We start from the raw sequence: 24,583 nt of genomic DNA on the forward strand, positions 1-24,583 counted from the left end.
GGCCATACGCCATGGGACTATTGTGATCTAGAATACACTGTAATTCTCATAGAATACAAAGACAAAGGCAGTAGGCAAAACAGTGCCTCTAGCCTCTTCAATTGGGTTTCCATGTGAGAGCATATCCTCTACCATCCAAGGGTAGATAGCTACTTGGGAATTCTATCTGAATGGATGTCCTCACACATAGTGGCATTGTCTAATGGAGTAAACACATTTTTTTTCTCTAAATGATTACATATAGGTGTTCCTAAATTCCTTATCTCGATCACCTCAAAAGAGAAATCACATAGTACAGATTATCAGGGACATGTAGATACCTCCCTTTAATAATTGTGCCTCAGGTGGAGTATGCAATACAAAAGCTAATGATCAAAATGTGGAAACAAAAAACAAGAACTAGAGTCCTAGTATTTCCATAATTAGAACATATCTGCTCCATCAAAATTTAAAGAAGCAGGAACAAAAAGGGTAAAAATCCAAATTAAAACAGTCATTGAAAATTTGTCATGTTCAAAAAAATAAATGTAAGGTATTTCCTATTGAGGTGGAAAACGTATCTTACTACCAACAGAGTTTTAAATTCTGCTCCATGGTTTACTGAAGCCCTTAGGTTGGAAAAGCAAAGTTGCAGACAACAGGAACGCAAGTGGCGTAGTAACTATGACCCGTATGAAAAAAGCTGCTATAAAGAGAAGATAAAGAATTATAAATCATCAATTATCACTCAGAAAAGTATTTTTTTTAACAATCAAATTGAATCAGCCAAAGACTCAATTAAACAGCTTTTTCAGGTGGTTTCCCATCTGTCCGGACACAACAAATCTCCAACTACAGAAGCCTCTCAACCTATGTGCAATGCACTCTCTATTTATTTTCAAGAGAAGGTTTGTGATATATATTCCAACTTTAATAAATACACTAAAGATACTTATCAGGCCCATATCTCGACCACACCTACCTTTAAACCCGCTAATCCTTCCAATTTCTCTTTTAATCACATTTCGTATGAGCTACTTCATAAACTTATGTTGACTACCAACTCTGGCTCACCGAACGACCCCTGTCCACCTTCTGTTTTTAAAACTGCTCCCGAAATTATCTCAATTGTTCTTGCAGATATTTTCAATGCTATGATCACATCAAACATCTACCCTACCTTATGGAAAAAGACAGTAATTAAGCCTTTACTCAAAAAAAGCACATTAGATCCTTCCAAGGTCACGAGTTATAGACCCATATCATGTATTCCATATCCATCGAAGATAATTGAAAAAATTATGAATACTCAATTATCTGAATACATAGATACTAACAACTGCCTAGACGCTTCCCAATTCGGATTCAGGAAGGGACACGGGACGGAGACGGCATTATTAAAAGCCTCAGATGAGATAAGAATGATCCTCGATAAAGGAGGTGCCGCGGTGCTCATATTACTTGATCTTTCCGCGGCATTTGACGCGGTCGATCATTCTATTCTAATCGACCGTGTCAGAAAAGCCGGAGTCTCATCAAATGCCGTCTCACTCCTTGCCTCCTTCTTGACAGATCGAGAGCACTCGGTTTCCATGGGCGCATTCTCCTCTGACTCTTTCTCACTACCTTGTGGAGTCCCCCAGGGATCCTCGCTAAGTCCAACACTTTTTAACATTTATGTGGCGGACTTAGCGAGGGTCATTAAAGCTCATCGTCTTGCAGTAACATCGTACGCGGACGATACACAGCTTTTCCTGGCCATTAACAACAATGGAATAGAAGTTGCTGATAATTTCCAAAAAGGAATGCTTGCCATATGTAATTGGATGAATTCAAACTGCCTGAAACCTAATTCGGAGAAAACCGAAGTGATGGTGTTTGGAAAACTTATTCCTGCATGGTCTCCCACATGGTGGCCTCAAGATCTTGGCCCCCCACCTAACCCGGTCACCAAGGTTAGAAATTTGGGTGTCATTTTTGACAATAGACTTTCATACAATCATCAAGCCAACTCTATAGTTTCTGCCTCTTTTTTCACACTTAAAATGATTAAAAACCTTCAACCATACCTTCCTTTAAACACCATAAATACTTTGATTTCAACTCTATTGATGTCTTGAGTCGACTACTGCAATGCTCTTCTGCTTAATGCTCAAGAACAAGTAGTCAATAAACTTCAGCTGGTCCAAAATGCAGCTGCACGACTCGTTACTGGTACACCCAAATTTAAACCCACTTCAAACATCATTCGTAAACTGCATTGGTTACCGATCAGGCAGCGAATTAAATTCAAAGCCCTGTGTATTGCTTTTAAAAGTATTCATGAAAAATCTCCTTCTTTTCTTAAAGATGCCCTCTGTCCCTATCAACCATCACGCACTCTCAGATCTGCGAATGCTAACCTTTTGAGAAGGTAGCCAAAACCAATAAGGCCATTTGGGGAGACAGATATTTCGCAGTAGCTACGGCTAAATTATGGAACACCTTGCCAGGTGATCTTAAGAACATCCCTACATTAATAGCATTTAGAAAGCAGTTGAAGACCTGGTTATTTAATTATTGGAGTTCATCATTTCTTGGGTATAACCTTCATTTTTTTCTGTCAAGCGCCAAGACACCCTTGGGTAATCGTGCGCTCAACAAATTGCATAAAATAAAATAAATAAATAAATTATTATAGTATTGAGTCAGTTAACCAGTCCATCACTACCCTGACAGTCAGACTGGAAAACATCAATGTAGGCCTAAAGAAAATTCTTGAAAACCAGTCTGGTCATACAAAAGGAATAAATGAGCTGACTGGTGAAAAGAATACGGAAAAGGTAAATGTGAGTAGGACACAGCTAAAATCCCCAATATCTAGGCACAATGCAACATAAGTCTGGGGAGAAGCGGTAAAAGAAAAATCTATAGGAAGAACAAAAAAAATGACTCGGGTGATAGTCAAGTTTGTGACATAATACCAAGAGTATGGGAGATGCACAAAAGTCAAAATAGTACACAAATGCTAGCTCTACCGCTGGCCGCTACACCATATACGGTAATCTCAGCTAATGTTCCAGTTCCTTCTTCAGGGAAAGATGAAACCATGTTTCCTTTATGGTACAAAGCCATACGCTACTTAGGAAGCAGAACAAAACTGACTAATGTAATATAGAAATTAGGTCACCATGTACAAGAGTCACAGATCTATAATTTATCCTTACGTCCAATCAGGATACATAAATCTTGGGCTGCCTGTTCCTTAAGGGAAGGGGGGCAGTAGCGTGACTAACAGCAGGTGACACACTTTGATCCTGTATATCTATTTTATTTTACTTCAATCCTATATAGCCAAATTTGACATACACTGGTGAAGTGTTGTCTGTCTTGTTCACAGCACGAAAAATCATATCTGTGAAATTTAGTATCAGCGCAAATTCACCCAACTGTTGTGCAGTGATATACATCGTCATGTAGAACCCTTCACAACACAGGTGAACTTGTAATAGTATCTAAAGCAACAACCTAAAACAAAAACATGCATAAAATAAAAAAAACACACACATGCCAAGCCATCAGATATACGCGCTGTATATCAAGCACAAAAAGCATAGACAAAGTAAAATAGCATATGTAAATAAGCGGTGACACACAACACCATTGTATGCACTTTATGCACTGTGAACCTGCAGCCCAAAACCCAATATTCTGGCCTGCTTAATTTGTCAGGCTTAATATCAAAATTACAGTTTCTTTTAAGCACTTTCTTTAACTTTCTTCATACTTTGTTTTACTTTCCTTACCCGCCTTTTGACAGCTGGTCACTAGTCAGTTGTGATCGGCTGTCAATACACTCTACTGTGTCACTTCTGACATACAGGACCAGCAAGAACAATTCATGATAGGACCAAATACACAAACATAAAAAAAAACACATGAACATTTCTTTCCAAAGGAATTACGCAAAAACACATCTCTTTTCAACCAACCAAACTCACGTGTCTTGTCAGCCTTAAAATCGCCCAAAACAATCCATGAATGATCTGTGGGCAGAAGCAAAAAAAAATACACAACACACAAAAGAGAGACATTTCTCATAACAAACAAATATCCTTTATAACTTTTAATCAGAAGACAAAACATGATACACATTAATAAACACAAAAATACATTTCTATTACTTAACTGTTACCATCTTGTCAGTCAGCTTGCAACATTAAGCTAAAAGTAAAATTGTTTCACTGACACTCCATGTTAGCTTTGTGCCACAATTTCCATTGTGAAAAATAATTCTTAATTGGCAAATCGTTCTCACTTAGGCATGTAGCCTTCAAAATTTTAATAAAGAGCTTTGTCTTGTTTTCTGTCTAAGACTTAATGCAATACCTCTTTTTTTTGTCAAATAAAAGCAACTAGCGGACATTATTTTTTAGAGCAGAGATACAAATGTATCATTTCTGCAGAGCATTTAGCATGATGTTGGGACTTTCAAAGAAACCCTTTTTTCATATTTTCCCTTTGGAATTAAGTTCTTTAATGTATTGAGAACTAATGCTTGTTGCAATGGTACTTATTTCATCAACCTTAAATAGATAAAGGTCTCAGTAAGTCCAGCTAAAGTTAAAACCTTCCACCCTGATATTAAACTCAAACCTCTGCACCGGGCACATTGGCTCACTGAGCCACTTAAAAGCAAACCCAAATGGGAACAACCTGCAAATTTGTATTATACCTAAATGTATGTATTTACTGAAGCCTAAAGCACTTTAAAGCTATTGTAAATGGCAAGAATGCCCAAACTTTACCCAAATTCGACTTTGATATTTGGGGCACTTAAAAATAAAGATCCTACAATTGCATTACTAATTAATCATCCTCAGAATGTTCTTTACAGATTGCAGAGATTGGACATTAGACATATCTCATGTAATTCCTTAGAAAAATTAGTTTTTCACGCCTGCGCCAAGTGAAATTCTATATGCTAATGTCCTCATTATGCAGTATAACATAACTTAAATTAAATTATAATGCTGGGAGGTCACAGTATAAGTATTAAGCTTCATGAATAGTGTAGTGCTGTTAGCACTCTAGTCGACGCACGCACATACCCCTACATCCGCAGGCCAGGTGTGGCCTGCGGGGCAGAATAAATGGAAGGCGTGCGCTCGGGCACGTCACTTCCGACTGGCACTGAGTGTGTGGCTGAGTCGTTCCTGCTGCGTGTCTCCACCCCTGCGCAAACGACCAACCCACATTTGGGCCACACACTCTGCCGCACAACAAATAGTAAAAAAAGAATTTTGTAGCACTTATTTTTAATAATTATTTTGCTTAAATAATAATTATTTTTAATAAACCCAATCATTTTTGATAATTCCACATATTAAGGTTCTGTAAATCCTCGAATCTGACTTATTTTCTTTTTTTTATTTTGCTCTGTGCCACGTAGGCCTGCAAAGGTAGCCTAGTGAACAAGGTGGCCTGGCCTCCCCAGTTCATGTACACATTAACCAGGTTTACTCTGAAATGAACTGTAAGAAACTGACCTCTTCACCTGAAACTGACCTCACAAAGTCAATTTCCCTGATTGATCTTTATCTGAGATTGCCAATCATTGTTCAAGACATCGTTAACTTTTTAGTTTCCTTGCACTTGCCTTATCTTGTTTCAGCATCTGTTACTGTTTCTTTTTTTTTTAAATGTTTCTTCATTACATAGGTTAATTATTATTTAGCAACAAAACCAAGAATATGGTTACAGAAATGCTTAAAGAGAGGAAAACCCTTAATTGAAATGTCTTCCAATAATACAAAATAATGAACCTTAGTTTTGAAACCTTTTTAAAACAACATTCTGAAATGCAAAGATTCACCCATGCAACTGAGGGCGAAGTCCTGAGATTGGTAAATATTCCTGTTTATTTAGCTTGTCTCTCAATGTTTGTAACATGAGCACGGTGGCTGCCTATTTAAAACTAAAACTAAGACATTTCAAGTTTCAAAATGCGTGTGCAATACAGCAAGATCCAATGTATTCAGATGATGTGTTTGCCTGTTAATATCTAATACAATGTATCTAAGGAAAATACTGTAAGTTTATTTATTTTTTGCAAAACACCCAACTTTGTTTTTGGGGGCTCTTTTTATTCCTAGTGAATGTGAATTTAAATTTTAGTTTTTAAGCATTTAGACATTTTGCCTAATAGACTGAAAATATCAAGAAATACCACGAACAGACATTGAGCTCATTTCAGACATAAACAGAAAGAGGTCAAACACTCAGGACACACAATACGGTGCGCTTCAGCCATTTATTTCATGAATAGCGCCATCGCTATTCACTTACAGAAATTGCACTAATGGGAAAACCACATAGACATTTAAACACATATTTAACCCACATATCAATACTCAGAACAGAAACAAAGGACAGCCCACAGACTGTACTTAAACCAAACCATTTGTAAATACTAGTTGTAAGTCATATTTACAAGAAGCGCTTCTCAATTGTGTTCCAAAAGACTGCAAAAACAGCCCAACAGACTGATGTGTGTCCAAGAAGCGAAAATACACTCAATTCACTAGCTTTGGCTAGCAGAACACCAAAAATCGCTCTGCATATCTTCATTCATAAAATTGCACAGAACAAAGGATCCTTGTATGTATTATGTCCATATTTTAATTCCCTGGGGATACAGAATCACCAAGGAAGAAATATGTTTGTATACCTAAACCTATTTAGGTATTCCTTCTAGGTGAGCCGGCTAATTAATTTCACATCACACTATGGTACCTTCCAAATAAAGCAACACATTCTTCAATGTGAGCTTTAAAAACAGGCATGCCAAAAATACTGCAGAATATACAAGTATTATAATCAAAGTAGTGCTTAATGTACTTTCCGTACGTGCACCGTTCAACAAAACCAAATAGAGAAAAATCTCCTCATTACCTGTCTACACAAATTGCAATTTGCATATCAAATCCATACAAATCAAAAGTTGGCCAACACAAATTCCAAAATTCCAAAGCTACAGTAAGCTTTACTACACTACCTTACTTTTACCAATCAAAAAGTTGTCAAAATTCTAACTGCCAAGTTCTAAATGACCTAACGGTCCTTTTTTAGAATACTCACGTCAAAAAGGTTCTCAGTCAGGAGTGACATCATGTGGAGGATCAAAATCAGGAAGATCAAAAATATACTGGGCTGCAGAGACAGAGAATCCCCAGAATCCCTGTGCACAGAGTACTTTCGTAGTAGAATCCTGTCATGTCCTCCTCAGTAGATTTCAGTCTCCTGTCAACATCACTCCTTCAGAAAGTCACTTCTCTAATGAAGCCCATGTTGGCCGCGCCATTTGAAGAACTGTAATCTTCAATCTCAGGGTTCTCACTAATACAAAGAACTTTGCACAGAAGCTAAAATATGAAAAGACATCTTTATTAAACTTAATTAAGTGAGACTACGTCACACAGGAGCCTTAGCAACTGAATGAGGCAGTCTAAAGAGTACAAAACACAGAGGCCTTTTATATGCTTAGGGTTACAAACTCAGCACAAAAGTAAGGGGCAGTCCTAGCTTTTGCAAGCATGCAAAATACCTAATATGGACATACAAGATCTGCAAAATATTAGCCAATAGAAAAACATTCAAAACAAGGCATCATATAACCAGAACGTCCCCCTTACGTCATGTTTCCGCCCAACCCACAAGTAAATCAATTACAGCACCTATAGGTCAATCAGTAATGGCAGGACATGTCTGTATGCAGTTAGGCCAGCTGGTGTCTGAGATTGGTTTTCAAAACAAGGACAGAGGGGGTTTTCAACACGTTGCAGTCCAAAGGGCAGAGACACTTCATGAATAGAGCAGCCTGTGTAAAGGCAACCCAAAATGACGACAAATGTAAGATGGAGTAAAAATTAAAGAACCTCAACCTCCTGACCCTTGTCAAGTCATGACAAGTATACTTTAAAAGTAGTCCTTTTCAAAGATGTAGCTGATGAGACAGCTGTTGGTTGGTCACTGAGGGAAAAGCATGGCAGGGAGCAACTGCTGCCTCTGCTTGCAGGCAGGTTATCGGCAGTCCTCTGGCTATGCCACTGTACCAGGGATCTGCCAGGACTGGGGGTTCCATGATGAGCAAAGAACAGAACACATCTATTTCCCTAATCATTGTAATAACCTGACTAAACTCATTGGATTAAAAAGTGTTAGAAATGGGATTTCTGGTTGGCTAGGGCATGAACCTAAGCCAGGCAGGAACTACCACTCTAGTCAGGGCAAGGGAGTTACATGTTGAAGATAACCCCTGCTCACCCCCTTGGTAGCTTGGCACAAGCAGTCAGGCTTATCCCAGAGGCAATGTGTAAAACGCTTGCGCAACACACACACACAGCAGCAACACACTAGGCCCACCACAAAAGAAACTCCACACAAGGTTATATAAAAAATAGCCTTTGTATTATCCAAAAAACATTAGAATCATAATCACAAATATACACTGTGCCCCCTGGCACCAGGTAGTAATTTACAGGGGATTATATACATGACAGGACCAATTGGGCCACTCTCAGAACCATCTTAAAGCACAAGTAGCAAATACAAGACAACCAGCAGCTACTTATAAAAAAATACTGTGCCTCATATCATATTAGTATTAGGCATCATCCTAAGCATACACACCATAGCATGACATTATGCATCATCATCAGCATAAACACATTATGCAACAATCATATTAGGCATACATCCTAACAACCAGCAGTGCACCTCAGTATCACTAGGAAGGTGCACACATCTCCTGGGGGCCTTAAGCCACACCAGCACACCAAATGACCCCAATCCAACTGGCCTTCTCTGGGGCCCATATGCCCTCTGTCCCAAAAGTCAGGGCTCCAGCTGGGGCCTTCCAACTGGCCCTTTGGCTGCCTTTGCAGCAAAAACAATCTGCAGGATGCACTGGGGGGGTGGGGGTGCATCTCACCCCCTCCTCCTCAACCAACAAACGAAATGCCCTGTCGTTGTAGCTGCCCGTGCTCTTGTGGTGCAGCTGAGGAAATTGGCTGGGGCACCATTGTGCCTCTGGAGCCCCACTCTGGGACTTCTACAGCAAAATTGCCCCCACGTTATAGCTGCCGTGTTCCTGCGGAACAGGTGTGAAGAACAACCAACACTGGCATTACAAGTGCCTTCAGGAGCCCCGTTCACTGGGCTCCTCCAGGTACCACTCACTTGGCACCAACTGTGCTTTGGGAGCACCGACACTGCTCCACACTGAGGCCCCACTCACCGGGGCTTCGCTGGGGGTCCCAAAAAGAAATGCCCCCTTCGGTATAGCTGCCCGCAACCTCGCGGTGCAGCTGGAACAGCAGAAAGAATGGCACCAACAGAGTGCCGAGGGAGCCCCTCCTTCCCGGTGCTCCTCTCGTGCCAAACAACTTCAACCCCACTCACAAGGCTTCCAACGTGCTGATTTCAGGCACCGGCAGTGTGCCTTGGCCGGCCCCGCTCCTGGGGACTCTTCTTACTCTTCCGGCCTCTAGGGACCTGCCTCTCTCTCTCTCCACGAGACAGGGGTGGAAATGGAGCCTGCAAGGCTCCCGGCTCTTCTGTGGCATGCAGGGCTACCCTCACTGATATCAGAGCCCTGCCTCACATTAGTCACTGTGTTGCCTGACTTTCTCTCTGGCCGTGCTGTAATTGGCTTCCTGATACTGGCCCGTCCACAGTCAGGCAATGGGCGCCTGGCTTCCGGGTCACTTGAGGCAGTGGCCCACAGCACGAAGAGAAAGACGAAATGCGGGGCATGGCTCCCGCCCCACCACAATGCGGGGATGGCTCCTGCTCCGTTCTCCTTAGGTCAGAGGGGTATTAGGGGGGGGGCACCACTCGGCCACAGCTCACCCCTCCTTCCTGCACCAGCCACCGAAAATGCGGGGTAGGGCCCCACTTTCCTTCCAGCCACATGCGGTAATCCCTATACCGGGATTCCCTCTAAATCCTTTGCAGCCCAGCGCTGCACGGCACCAACGCTTTCCTCATCCTGGAGCTTTCAGATGGGCCCAGCTGGGCAAAGACAACAGCAGACAGTCTAGCAAGCTGGGGCTCCAAGGCCAGCAGACCCCTCAGCTGACTAGCAGGTCAGCAAGTCCATCTCCAGAAGCGGTTCCTCTTGGCAGGCTGGCAGCCTGCCAGCCACAAGTCCAAGTAAGCACAAGCAGCACACCAAAGCACACCTTTAATGGGGCACAGCTCCAGTATATATATAGTACATTTTCCCTTTGGTCTGCCCTTGGCACAGGGGCTTGGGGAACCAGTCTCAAATGGTTCTGGAGCACTTTGTGTACAGTGCTCACACCCTCTTTTGTCAGGTGGGGGCTCGGCCATCAGACACACCACAGGGGGCGGAGCCAGCATACACCCAGGCAGGCGCAGACTTATTCAGGGTCAGAGGACTACTCCTCCCACTACCCTAAATGCAGATCTCCTATTCAGCCTAGCGCTGACTCACCCTGCCCTTCCTGGAACTACACACCTCACTGACCCCTGTCACTCCAGAGCCAGACATTCAATACACGTCAGACAGGCAGACACATAGCACACAGAAATGACAACTTCTGAAAGTGGCATCTCTTAAATAGTGATAATAAATCTGCGCACACCATGGCGTAGCATTTATTACTACTATTCCAAACATAACAAACTTGACCACAATGCTCCTCTCATATAAGGAATTACCAATGAAACACTTAGCAGGGAATCCCCAATGCATTCCTATGAGAGGGCAGCCTCACAGCAGGGAGAAACCAAAATGGCTGTTTGTCAATACCAGGACATGTCACACACTTAAGGTAGATGTCCTATCTTTCACCTTCAATGCACCCTGGCCATAGGGCTAGCTAGGGCCTACCTTAGGGGTGACTGACATGTAGTAAAAGGGGGGTCACAGACGTGGCACACACTATAGGTGTCACGTCACAGCAGCAGTAACACTTTGTGCACAGGCCCTGCAATGGCAGAGGCCTGAGACAGATTTGAAAGGCTACTTTGGTGGGTGATGCAATCAGCGCAGCAAGCCCACCAGTAGCATTTCATTTACTGGCCCTGGGTTTCTGAGATACCACTTTACAAGAGACTGACAGGTAAATTAAATACACCAAACAGGTGTAGACCAATCTTACCATGTTTACCACATAGAGCACATGCACTTTGCACTGAACAGTAGTGCTAAAGTGCTCAGAGTCCTAAAACCACCAACACCATTACAGAAAAAAGAGTAGTAGGAAGGCAGAAAGTTCAGGGATGACCCTGCAAAAAGGGCCATGTCCAACACAACCCCCTTCCAGCCAAAAGCCAGGGTAGACCAATCATTACCTTGATGGGCTTCCCTGCTTGGGGCGATAGAACATGGACGCAGGCCCGCAACTGCAGGTGCATAATCCAGTTCTATGCCAAACTGAACCCAGGTGGTTCCCTCTGTCAAAGCTCCCAGGACCAAATAAGCTACCTTACTGGTACTCCCTAGCTGTCCATGGCCAGGACCTGGCCCTAGGCCATCCAGATGTCTCTGGTCCTTGCCATCTGACAGAGTGGGGGGCAGAAGCCCCAGGTACGTTGTGTCCATTCCCCACTCTTCCTCTCATCAGTGCAGTTCTAAACTGCCACTGATCCTCCAACCTAGGGTCCGCACCCTCAGGCTGACCAGAAGTCACAGGTAAGGCTCTCCTCTCCCTACCTCTCCTTCTAGGGTTCCACACTCTCATCCTATAGGAGGCACCCTCAGAACACAACTCTACCACCAGTTCAGGCCCTCTCTCCTGCAACTGGTCTCCCAACCTAGGATCTAAAACCTCAGGTTGCACCGGGGTCAGAGGCGAGGACTTCCTCCCTCTGCACCCCCTTCCAGAGTTCTGCACCTCCCACCTGGATTGGTACCCCCAGAAGACAAAACGGTAGGGACAGTGGTTACACATGTCCTTCCCTCCATGTCAGACAGAACCTGAACTTGGCCTCTCAACCCAGGGACTAAACCCTGCATCTGAACCGGGGTCAGAGGCGAGGACTCCCTCCCTCTGCACCCGCTTCCAAAGTTATGCACCCTCCCACCTGGAGTGGTACCCCTAGAAGACAAACCAGTCAGGACACTGGTTACATATGTCCCTCCAGCCAGGTCAGGCAGAACCTGGACCTGGCCTCCCAACCCAGGGACTAAACCCTGCAGCTGAGCACCTGCCTGGCACACCAGGACTTCCTGGGGAGCAGGCATGCCACCCCCAAGTGTTGTAGTTTGACAGCGATTAAGTTGAGCGTTAGCAAAAGACATCCGAGTTCTGGCTGTTATCTTGACGTTTTGCGGCGTCCTTTTTGGATTCATGGCGGCCATTTTGTCTGCCACACATTACCTCGTGCCGACCATGTGCTTTGTCCTATCTTTCTGCTCATGGCCGTTCAATCTGCCCAGCAACAGGCTAAATATAGCATCTCTGTGTTTTGCCGCTGACCGTTAGGGTCCACATCTGCTTATGATTAGCCCTAGATTGGGATGTGTTAGCTGAGACCCCAAGACTGTTAACTCCTCCCACTGATCGATTGTGATTCTCGATATTACCTTGTATGGTCATAAAATGTGCTCTTGTGCTTTGTACCGCCTTCTTTTGAGCCCCTGTGCGGGTATAAGTAAACCATGTGTCCGTTAGCCCTGTGTGCTACTTCTCGCAGTGCCGAAGGGTACTGGTTGAACTTTAGCACCACTTCATGAAGTTTAATAAATTCTATGTTTTGCATTTCCAGTTTCCGTGCCAACTTTTTCCTTTGGGTCTGAGGACTTTGTGCGCAGAAGGGCGAACCCCTAGCACTAGCGGGCCAGGCTGAGGCCTGCACGACAAATTGGCGCCCGGCACGTGGGGCTCATCGGTGACTCGGATGCCCGAAGGATTGGTCATGATGAAGGTTCGGAACTTCGCTGAGGAAGCGATTGCTGCCAGAGAAGACCCGAGTCTTGGCACCCGAGGTGGTTCTTCCTTACTTTCCGATCCGACCATCCAGGCGGCGCCGGTCCTCGACTGAGATCTCTTCTGCTGGTCTGCCGTGCAGTGACCGTTTGGTCGAATTTAGAACTTGGCAGTTGGAATCTGGACAGCCTATGATTGGTAAGAGCCGTTCTGCGGCGCCTGTTGTAGGTTTGGCCTTTGGAGTGCCACGTATGATAAGGACGCTTATCGTGGCACGTTTGATTTGGGATAGACTAGTCTACTTTGTTTGTTTGGAATTTGTTTGGATACATGTGTTGCAACCCATATAGGCAGACGTAGCATGGAGACGTTTCTCCGCTTTTGTTTGTATAGCCAAACGTACTAAGAAAGTACCTTAAGCGTTCTTTACCTATAGTAGTGCATATCTTGCACTATTTTGGAAGCATGTCTGTTTGTCGCGCACTTCGAAGGTTGTGCTGCTTGTTTGGTGGTACCAATTTACGACTTGAAGAGTCGCAGCCGGCTCCCCCCGAGGGGACTCCTACTAGAGATATGTATGTGAAGTATGGTCTTTCTGCCATAATGTACAGCAACTTGTGGCACAAATACACTAGAAAGGATCCTGAGTTGCGTTGGCCATTGTATGGGTCGTTTGATGCGCGAAAGGTTGAATATGTGGAGCGTTGTTTGTTTGAGCGAAAGTCTAGACGTGATATGTTTGAGAGTTTGCGAATGTGGGAGAAAGAAGTGCGACAGCAAGAGAAGCGTGAGCAAGCGTTGATTGAAAAAGAACAGCGAAAGACTGTGTATGAGAAAGCGCTGGAACTAAGAAAGAAAGAAGCGAAAGAATTACAGGAGCGAGAGGACAAAGAACGTAGGTTACAGATATCTGGCCAATATCCTGTCCGTCAGCCTCTCTATCCTGTCCTTAATAAACCACAAGATGAATTTTTGTTATTAGATCGACCTCCACCTCCGTATGCCGTCCCGTCTGCTCCGTCCGGGGATGATGAGGATTCTGATTCGGGACAGCAGAAAGCGCGGGACTCTCGATCTATGTTGTCTGCTGGACACTCGAGTGACATCAGACAAGCCGCTCGTAAAGCATTGCGTAGTACTGATTCTGCTCCTGCTCTTCTTACTAGTATTAAGGATTGGTCTGAAAAGGCACAGATATATTATAGTTCGGCATTTGCTGATGAAGTTGTAGAAATGTATCGGAAATATTCCCCAACATTAGAACCTACTGATGTTTCCAACGATCATAAACAGTTACGTGATGGTCTTTTTGCTTTTTCCCAGGTGGAAGATACGATTAGACGACTGGTTAAGATACGGGACGAGGTGCGATCTTTGAGGGAGCAGAAAAAGGCTGCGGACGGCGTTCCACAGACTAATCCACCCGGAGAGACGCAGCTTCCTATCTTCGTGACAGATAAGATAACACCAGTTGTCATGAAACCTATGCGGGAAGCTGCGCCTTTGTATGTTCCTCCTAAAGGAGCGGGTGATAATGATGATAAAAGCTCTGTCGATGATAAGGGATATTTTATTTATAATTGGGTATATACTCCCTGGAATAGAGCAGACGTAATGGCGCTTAAGAATGCATTACCTGATCCGCGTAAAAACCCAGCCGCCTTTTACGAAGAAGTTGAAGGTGCTTTAAATTCTTGTGTTATGACCTTATGTGATATAGATTTGTTTTTCGGTCTCATTTTACCCCCAGATATGTGGAGGACCGTTCGTAAAATTGATGATCGCGCTATTCTTGGCGCCAAATGGAAAGCGATAGAGCGCGTAGATGCGGACAGCGAGCCCGCCCAAAAACTGCATCAGCTAATATTAGATCTTCCTGCAGCTATTTTGACTAAGCTTAAAACGATTATCCCCCCTAAAAAGATTGATTGGACTGTTTTAGCGTCCTGTAAACAAAAATCAGATGAATCGGTTTCTGATTTCTTTACTCGTTTTGAGGAAGCTTTTCATGATTTTAGCGGTCAGTCCCTTACTGACGATACCGGCAGACATTTGTTTGTCGATAAATATGTTTCGAATTTGTTACCTGGCATAGCGAGCCGCTTACAAGCTAGCGAGAGTTCTTGGACTACGTCCTCTCCAGCCTCTGTTTTGACGATGGCTCAGTATTATGAGCGTCAAGAGGCGGAACCGAAGGGGACCAAGGACAAGAAATCAAAAGAGTTAAAAACAAAAGTTATGTTGGCCCAAGTGTATGGTCCGCCTTCTAGAGGTTATGATAGGGGCCCTGACAGAAATTATGATAGAGGTGACCGACCGCCTCCCAATACTCCCTATAATCATCCGAATGTGTCTTCGATTCAATGTGCGTATTGTAAACAGATTGGCCATTGGGCACGAAATTGCCCACTGTTACGTTTTCAGCAGGATGCTAGGGGGCGGGGTCAAGGGAGAACTGGTTCAGGTTTCTCAGCGCCTCGAGGTAACATGAGTGATCGTGCCCGATCCGACATGAATGCACGCCCACAGCAGAGACAGAGCACATTCGATAGGCGTAATCAATGTCAAATTTCTGATTATGTTCAGTCTGATTTGTACGATTCTGCTCATGCATAGGATTGCGTAGGATGGGGTAAGGAATCAGTTGAAGTTCCAGTAGATCAGACGGGTCCCTATGTTACAGCACATGTTTTGGCTCTACTGATCGCTTTCTGGTTGATACAGGAGCTACACGTAGCGCTTTGTCTAAACAATTGGTTCCGAGGGCTCCCCTGTCTGACACAACTATTACTTCGATAGGTTTCGATGGAACACCTTCCCTTAGCCCATTGTCCCAGCCACTCCCATTCTATGTGGATAAATTCACTGCTCCATGTCCATTTTTGCTTTCCCCTAACACACCAGACAACATTTTAGGCCTTGATATGCTAAAGTATTTTAGGGCTACTATACGATATTTTCCTGAAGGGGTACGAGTTATTTTGAATGATAGTTACATTGAATTTGACAGAATTTGCCTGGTTAAGGAAGACATTGCATTAGCCTCGCTTCCTGAATCTTTATGGGCTACCTCAGACACTGATGTGGGTCGGATGACCATTCCTCCGATCCAGATTTGTGTTAAGGAGGGAGCTGTGCTGCCTCATTTGCCGCAGTATCGCATTTCACAGGAGGGTGAAGAGGCACTCATACAAATTGTACATGATCTGATACGAGTTGGGGTAGTTGAGGAAGTCCCATACAATGTTTGCAATAGCCCGATTCTTCCGATTTTGAAGAGAGACACTGACTCACGAGTTTACAGATTTATTATTGATTTGAGAGAGGTAAATAAGATAGTGATACCGCAATACCCTGTGGTTTCTGACATTACGACACTTCTCACTTTAGTTCCCCCAACTACCACTACATTTACTGTGATTGACTTGAAAAACGCCTTCTTTTCGATGCCTATTCATCCTGACAGCCGATATCTGTTCGGCTTCACTTTGAATAATCGATCGTATAGATTTTGTAGAGTTCCTCAGGGCTACACAGAAAGTCCGAGTATTTACAGCCAAGCATTGAAGAGGGAACTTGATTCTTTTGTACTGATCGAAGGTGTGGCTCTCATACAATATGTCAATGACATCTTGTTGGCAGCCGACACTCCAGAACAGTGTGAAAAATGTACCTTATCTTTGCTTTCTTTTCTTGTGACACATCATCACAAAGTCTCTCGAAAAAAGCTGCAATACTGTAGACTAAAGGTAACCTACTTAGGTCACCTTTTGTCTAAGGAGGGACGTGCACTGACATCAGATCGCATACAAGCAATTTTAGACACGCCAGTTCCCACCACACAGAAAGCGGTACGTGCGTTTTTGGGTCTCACTTCGTTTTGTAGGCAGTGGATTTTAGGATTTTCATACATTGTTAAACCTCTGTTAGCACTTTTGACGAAAGACACTCCAGTACCTCTTCCTTGGACAGAAGAATGTGAAAGTGCTTTTCGACAGTTACGACAAGCCCTTTGTTCAGCACCAGTGTTAGGTACACCAGACTATACAAAGATTTCCACACTTTACGTACACGAGAAAGATGGGTGCGCATTGTCAGTGTTGGTCCAGTTACACGGCGATAAGCAACGTCTGTGTGCATATTTCTCTGAAGTTCTTGACCCTGTTGCTAGAGCATTACCGGGATGTTTCCGTTCAGTTGCAGTAACAGCCGTGTCCATTCGACAGAGTGAGGGAATAGTTTTGTCACATAAATTGTTAGTGCTAGTACCACATGCTGTCGATGCCCTTTTGAATCAGACAAAGACGCAGCACTTGACTTGCGCTCGTCTTACAGGATACGAATTGACACTGTTAGCCCCTCACATTACATTGAAGAGATGTGCAACTTTGAACCCAGCCACATTGTTGCCATATCCGGTGACTCAGCCTCAGCCACAAGAAACACACAATTGTATTTTTCTGACTGAAGAACAGACAAAGGGTCGTATTGATTTGCAGGATACGCCCCTTCCAGACGCAGATGGTGAATTGTGGGTTAATGGGTCTTTTTCTGGAAAGGCACGCTACGATTTGAGATCGAGAAAAGTAACTTGATTTTTGTTGCGAGACTGGTTGAGCTACCGCTCTGGGTAGTGGAAACGGAGAGCCGATATGACAAGGGAGGGGGTTCAGCACTGCGTAGTGTAGTGACACCTGTCTTGATCTGTGGCGAAGAAACCAACGTCTGCCCAGGGTAAAGAGCTCATGGACTATTTTTGTTTTTCTATTTTTTTAGTTTTGAAGAATTAGGGTTTGTGACTATGAATGCTACCAAGAAGAAGATCTTAGGAGCATCAAGTGTTTTTGTTGTTTTAACAGTTATAGCAGTGATCATCTGGTGTATTGAGAGAGTGAGTCCTGCTCGAGAATTCTTTGTGGTTCTTACTACTCCAATTCCGGAAGAGCATCAGCATTTTTCTCTTCCCTATCATGAGCATAAGCATAGAGAATCTTTCATTAATAACACGTTTGTTCAGATGCTTCACCATACCCACGATGCCACCAATACCACAAATTGCTGGATTTGTGGTATGCTTCCAGCTCATCAGAAGAAAGGTGGAACACCATTTATTCCACTTCCCTTTTCACACAATGGTTCTTGTCGAGCCTGGTACACTCTTCTCTTCTCGAACAGAAAACCTGCAGTAGGTGGACTTCTCTTCCATTTGAATAAAGAGTGTTATCAAGATAAACATGGTTATCCTCAAGCGAATGGAACTATATGGGAATGGGAAGAATATCGACCGGACAATGCTTCTACGCCTTATGTCTTCACCCACACAAGAGACTCTACTACGAGTAACGAATCTGTAATTACTGTAACACGGACTAAAGCGAACCTTTGCGTGCAGAGCACTGGACGAATTCCAGTGGGAAACAGCAAATGTGTTACTGTATTAAATATGGATGCAATAAATGATAGTACTTTTCTAGCTTCACATAACACATATCTAGTATGTGGAAATCAAGGATATCATAGATTACCGATAGGGTGGTCTGGAATTTACTATGTATCTTTTCTATTACCCCCTGTTTTTCTTGCACCTGCTTCCTATCACCGAGATTTTAAATTGTTCAGAAATATTTCTATGAATCGTTATAAGCGAACAATTCGAGTTGATGATGTGGATCAAACGGACACTAGTCTCCAGAAATATGCTGATTTCAATTTAGGCCTGTTTTTGTTTGTAGGTGCTGCATTAAACAGCAGGAAAATACGACGATTAACTAGGGTTGTAGAAGCTGTTACCAATGAAACGGCTGTAGCACTTGGTAATATTCTGAGGAATTACAGGTTGCTAGAATTGTAACTCTTCAGAACCGTATGGTTCTGGATGTTATGTTAGCAGACAGAGGAGGAGCTTGTAAAATTATCGGAAGTAGTTGTTGTGTTTTCATTCCAGACAACTCACCTTCTGTATATGAAGCAATTCTCAAATTACATAAGATAGCGTCTGATATTCATGAGAAAAACGGTACCTGGACATTTGCTGGATGGTTTTGGGCTCTGATTACTGCTTGGGGTTGGAAACTGCTGACTATCTTGTGTATTGCTGTTGCATTAATTTTCACCTGTTGTATGTGTATACATTGCGGCCCAATGCTATGTTCTATGTGTATAAATGCCTGCATACCATCCAAACGAAATGCCGTAAAAGCGCAACAATCGTTGGATAAAGAGGTGACAAATATAATGTGCATAGATATACGAGATGAATGCACAGATTATCCGAAAAGAGCATATGTCTTTAACTAACGCTAAAAGGGTCGTCTGTTGTAGTTTGACAGCGATTAAGTTGAGCGTTAGCAAAAGACATCCGAGTTCTGGCTGTTATCTTGATGTTTCGCGGCGTCCATTTTGGATTCATGGCGGCCATTTTGTCTGCCACACATTACCTCGTGCCGACCATGTGCTTTGTCCTATCTTTCTGCTCATGGTCGTTGAATCTGCCCAGCAACAGGCTAAATATAGCATCTCTGTGTTTTGCCGCTGACCGTTAGGGTCCACATCTGCTTATGATTAGCCCTAGATTGGAATGTGTTAGCTGAGACCCCAAGACTGTTAACTCCTCCCACTGATCGATTGTGCTTCTCGATATTACCTTGTATGGTCATAAAATATGCTCTTGTGCTTTGTACCGCCTTCTTTTGAGCCCCTGTGCGGGTATAAATAAACCATGTGTCCGTTAGCCCTGTGTGCTACTTCTCGCAGTGCCAAAGGGTACTGGTTGAACTTTAGCACCACTTCATGAAGTTTAATAAATTCTATGTTTTGCATTTCCAGTTTCCGTGCCAACTTTTTCCTTTGGGTCTGAGGACTTTGTGCGCAGAAGGGCGAACCCCTAGCACTAGTGGGCCAGGCTGAGGCCTGCATGACACATGGGTAACACCTACCTCTGGTGTTGCATGACCGTCTTTCTGGCCCGATCTCCCAATCCCTGTCCGTCTGACAGTGCGCAAGGATCCCCCAGGACAGAAGTGGTGTCACCATGGTCACTCCTAGGAGACTCAGCCCTTATGGCTGGTCCCTGCCCCACTGGTTCTCCCACTGGGGACTCTTTCCCCCTCCCACTCCCCCATCTGGACTCCTGTGCCCTCCAATCAGGAGCGGCACTGCCAGGCACCAGAACTGATGGAGCTCTGCTTTCAGACACTCCAAGATCTCCTGACACTAGGATCCCCCTCAAATGGTCAACTAGTACAACCTAGACTCCCCACCTAGTGTTCTTTTAGGGAACCCTCCAGGCCCTGAGACTGGGTTTCGGGCACCTTGGGACACAGCCCACTCACACTCCTTCTCCGCGGAGACAGGAGGTGAGTCCCTGTACCCCTCCCACTACACCGTGACCTAGCTGGGCTACTCGAACCTCTCCCATCACTCTGGGCTGGAAGATACCTGAGTCGCTCCTTTTAGGGTCACTCCCCAATGCCTCCTCAGACCCTCTGGCACTCACCCAGATGTCTGCCTCCCTTCATCTAACATAGTCACAACATGAACATGATGGCTCAGTGATCTTAGATGAGAGTTGCCCCTGGTAATGTTTAGGATCATAGATTCTTTTCTCAAGTCCAGGCTAGAGAGGGCCTTATGATGGGAAGAGTGATTAACTAATTCTCAGCCAATCCCAGCCCAGGTGCATGAATGGAGCTTTCTACAGTGACACAGTTGAAGGAAGCCTTTAGGTGGCTGGTTCACCTTCCTTTTTGGACCAGTTCTTTGGGTGTGGGTCGGCACAAATAGCTAACAGCAAGCCAAATTTGATGTCAGGCAATAACCCCCTGTGGGTGTAGCTTCACCTGATATTTTGCAAGGCTACTTTGAACATCGTGCATGCCTGTTGAAAGGTGCATCTTCTCCATTTTCTCAGTATGAGCAACCCCAAAGCACTGCAGCAGATACTGCAGGAAGAATATATAAAGCTTAGCATGCAGACCAAGCACAGAAGTGTTATGGAGTTGTGCTAGGCATAGGAGGAACTTATATGCAAATCAGTGTCCACCGTGGGACTCTTTTCAGAAAAACATTGTCAACCCGCTTTCATTAAATTGGGGAAGCCCTGTTCAATGTATTATTCTTAAACACCAAGTGGTGCCTGCACACTTTGGTAATCTTTCATACAAACATGAGTGCAAACAACGATCAAAGCATAAGCATAAATACTGACAATGGTTTCTGTGGTTATTTCCGTATTATTTTAAAAAACGTTCTATATGCAGACAATATAATGAATATAATAGTATATATGAATAACGTAAGTGCCGGTAACGCAGTGCTCAAGCGTGAAAAACACATATACAAAATAAACATTAGAAGCAAAATATAAAGGTTCACTGGTTATGTATTTACAGGGAAAGGCACGATATGTGAAGCAATTACTGCTCAAAGCAATCAAGTGAAAACATTTGTTGACGTTTTGACCCCTATAGATTCTCGGGGTCTCCTCAGAACAATACTAGTCTGACTTATTATTTGCAAAATTTGAAACAACAGAAACCAAAATGGCCAATCAGTCTCTTTCCACTTAATATTCCAAGTATATATGTACCATACCACCCTAACTTACCAGGAGACATCTATCCACTGACCAGGGTGTAGTCCAGTCCGGGGACTTGTCTAGGTGTCTGGCTTAATTATTACGGGGGAATACTACTTTTAGGTGGTAATGCCAATGCCGCCATAATTACCGTTAGGCATGTCTCAATCTGCCTGTATGAGGTTCTGAAAAAATGACACATGGTTTATTTGTAATAGAAAGTCCAGATAACACTAATGTTATCTAGTGTGTGCACCGCACCACCATGGGGCATATTATCAAGAATGGCGTTAAAATATTGCCGCTTTAGCGGCGATAATGGGCTTGAAAATATGCCTTTGTGAATTCCCATAGAAGCCCAGGTTCTGGTGTGAACCTGGGCTTCTATCGGAATTCACAAGGGCAAATCAAGCCCTTTATCGCCGCTTTAGCAGCAGTTTCCTTCCGCTAAAGCGGCGAGAAATTAAACGCCGTTCATGATAATATGCCCCCAAATTCTCATACACCCCAAAGGTTTGTGTAAAGGTGCATTACAGCATAGGCAAGCACAATGGTCAAGAGTGAAGGGTGCATTACATGCAAATGCAAACCAATTGTGGTATTCCAAAACCGAGTGCATCATTTATAATCCAAAACTACGTCCTTGGTCTACCTTCAATTCCAATCAATGGTCGATATGTCTGGTCCAAAGTGCCACTATATCTGTGTGTCTACCAATATATCTGTAAACAAAGCCCGTCTTACGTAACTGCGGGAGGTGAGTGCTATAATCCCAACATGAAGTGTCCATTCCGTATCATCAAGGGCAACGTGTTACATGCATGCAATCACGTACCGGGGGTGACTCGTAATTAAATAAGCGGCATGCAGTTAAAAAAGAGAGATCCCAACATATCAAAAAATGCTCCAAGCACACAAACTGTACCCACACTTTCAAGTCCTGGCTAAGTAGAAACAGGTACAGCATCTGTTTAGCTCAATCTGAAATTACATGACAGGATAACATTGTCAACCAGGTCAACTAAACATTGTCGTGCTTGATTCCATCTTAATGATATATCCACACTTACTGCAAAATACGGACGCAAATGTAATCAGACTTCATCTCCATACCCTGCCGATATAGAACTGGGTGGCAGGATGTGCCCGAAAGTTGACATCTCTTTATCTCTCTACTGTCCGCAAAAACTAGACTACTAACCACAGTCACCATCTTAAAACAGCCATCTGTCACCTACATGAGTCAAGTTCTCTGTGACACATGTCGGCTTTCTGTGTCATTGTGTATCTACACTTACAAGGTGGAGTGTAACTTAGTCCTACCCATGTATGTCATATCCTTTATGGATAAGGACTCCCAGATAGATACCACCATATCATGTATGAAAAATACAAGTAGAAGTACATAACTCATCGACTATTGTAGTAAGTCTGTATCTACACGTCCAAGTACAAGTCGCACCCAGTCCTCCTCATTATGGGTGCATATCAAAACTTGTACCGGGATAGGATCCTAGTGAGCTGTGTAGGAAGAATAAAATCACTGTAATTGAATGTGCAAGGCAGTCAGATCTCCACCCTCTGGTGTGAAGAGACTCATTGTACTGCATCCTAATTGTCCAATCTTACATACAAGGACTATGTGTAAAGTTCACAAATCTTAATGCGGTACGTCCCTTATGTATATCACACACCATCAATGATGATAAGGTCATGTGCTCGGTGATGCCACCCTAGGTGTGCGTTGTCCAGAGGGTAGTCCTAAATTGGCTACCTCTATTACACATGAAGAATGGAAAGGCATCTGAGTTCGTCTACATCATTCAGCCCAGTGCATGTACTTTTAAGTAAGTCCATCCATTTACATTCTCTGCGGTTCAGTAGGTCACTGATGTTTTGTTCTCGGTTATCCATAGTGATAACTACTACCACCTGCCAGTATAACTCGTTCTCAGTGTGTTGTCGATCTCAATAGTGTCTGACAAGGGGTGACCCTTCCACCTTGCATGTAATTCTGATCCTGTGCTGGGTGATGTGTTGCTTTACCATTTGCGACGTGTGTCCCACATATAACTTCATACAATCATGTAAATTACATTTTTAGCATTGCAATTAGAGAAGGCTTTCTAGGTAAATTCCTTTATAATTTGTCACACCTGATTGGCATATTTCATTTACTTATAAGTACCTAGTAAAGTGGTATACCATATATGCAGGGCCTGTAAATTAAATGCTACTAGTGGGCCTGCAACACTTATTCTGCTAACCATTTAAGTAGTCCCATAAAACATGTCCCAGGTCTGCCAGTGCAGCCTGTGTGAATTATTTTTTTTTTGATTTAGATATTTTATTGTATTTAGAAAAAGAAACATACAATCGTAGTATAGTGAAAATTGGACTTGGCAAAAGAAATGTTTGCCAAGCCCACAACTCCCTTTTTAGGTCGAGTATCAGCGTGCATGCGCTGTCTGCAAGACCATCAGTAATCACTCTGGGGATTGTAACCTAGGACATTCTGGCATGCTTCTCGCAATTGGTTAATTGGTGCATCGTTTTTTGTCTCCTTTCTCCTTACTTGTTAGCGCTCCGATTAATCATTTTTAGTTTTTCGTGAGAAGCACCGGCCCTTACAGCCCCCTTACACTAGTAAGTGTTGGTTATTTGGGGACTACTTGTTTATTTAATTTAATGCTAGTGCGTACAATGAGGAATTTAATGTTCATGAATGTCAGTCTTCTAACATCAGAGTTACTCTCACAGGACCCTCTTTCTTACATTGGTGTTTCTCATAAATTCGAATCTTTTCATTGTTGTTTACCTATGGTACTCAACTCTTTTCCTATGCCACTTCTACTTTACTTAGTGTTACCTTTGAGGATCAAGTCACAGCCACAGGTGTTCAGAAAGGCTTGATGTTGTGGTGTGCAACCACAGCAAAAAGCCATTCATCTATCCCTATAAACAGATAATTTGCTGCTGTCATAGAACTACTGTCCTTTAAGCAATAACAGAACACCACATACAGAGCCATTCAACTAGTATAATTGTTTGGATTCATTTGCAATGCAAAAGGTCTTGCATCTTAAAAACT

Source organism: Lissotriton helveticus, chromosome 8 (genome assembly GCF_964261635.1).
Source record: "Lissotriton helveticus chromosome 8, aLisHel1.1, whole genome shotgun sequence".
NCBI lineage: Eukaryota > Metazoa > Chordata > Amphibia > Caudata > Salamandridae > Lissotriton > Lissotriton helveticus.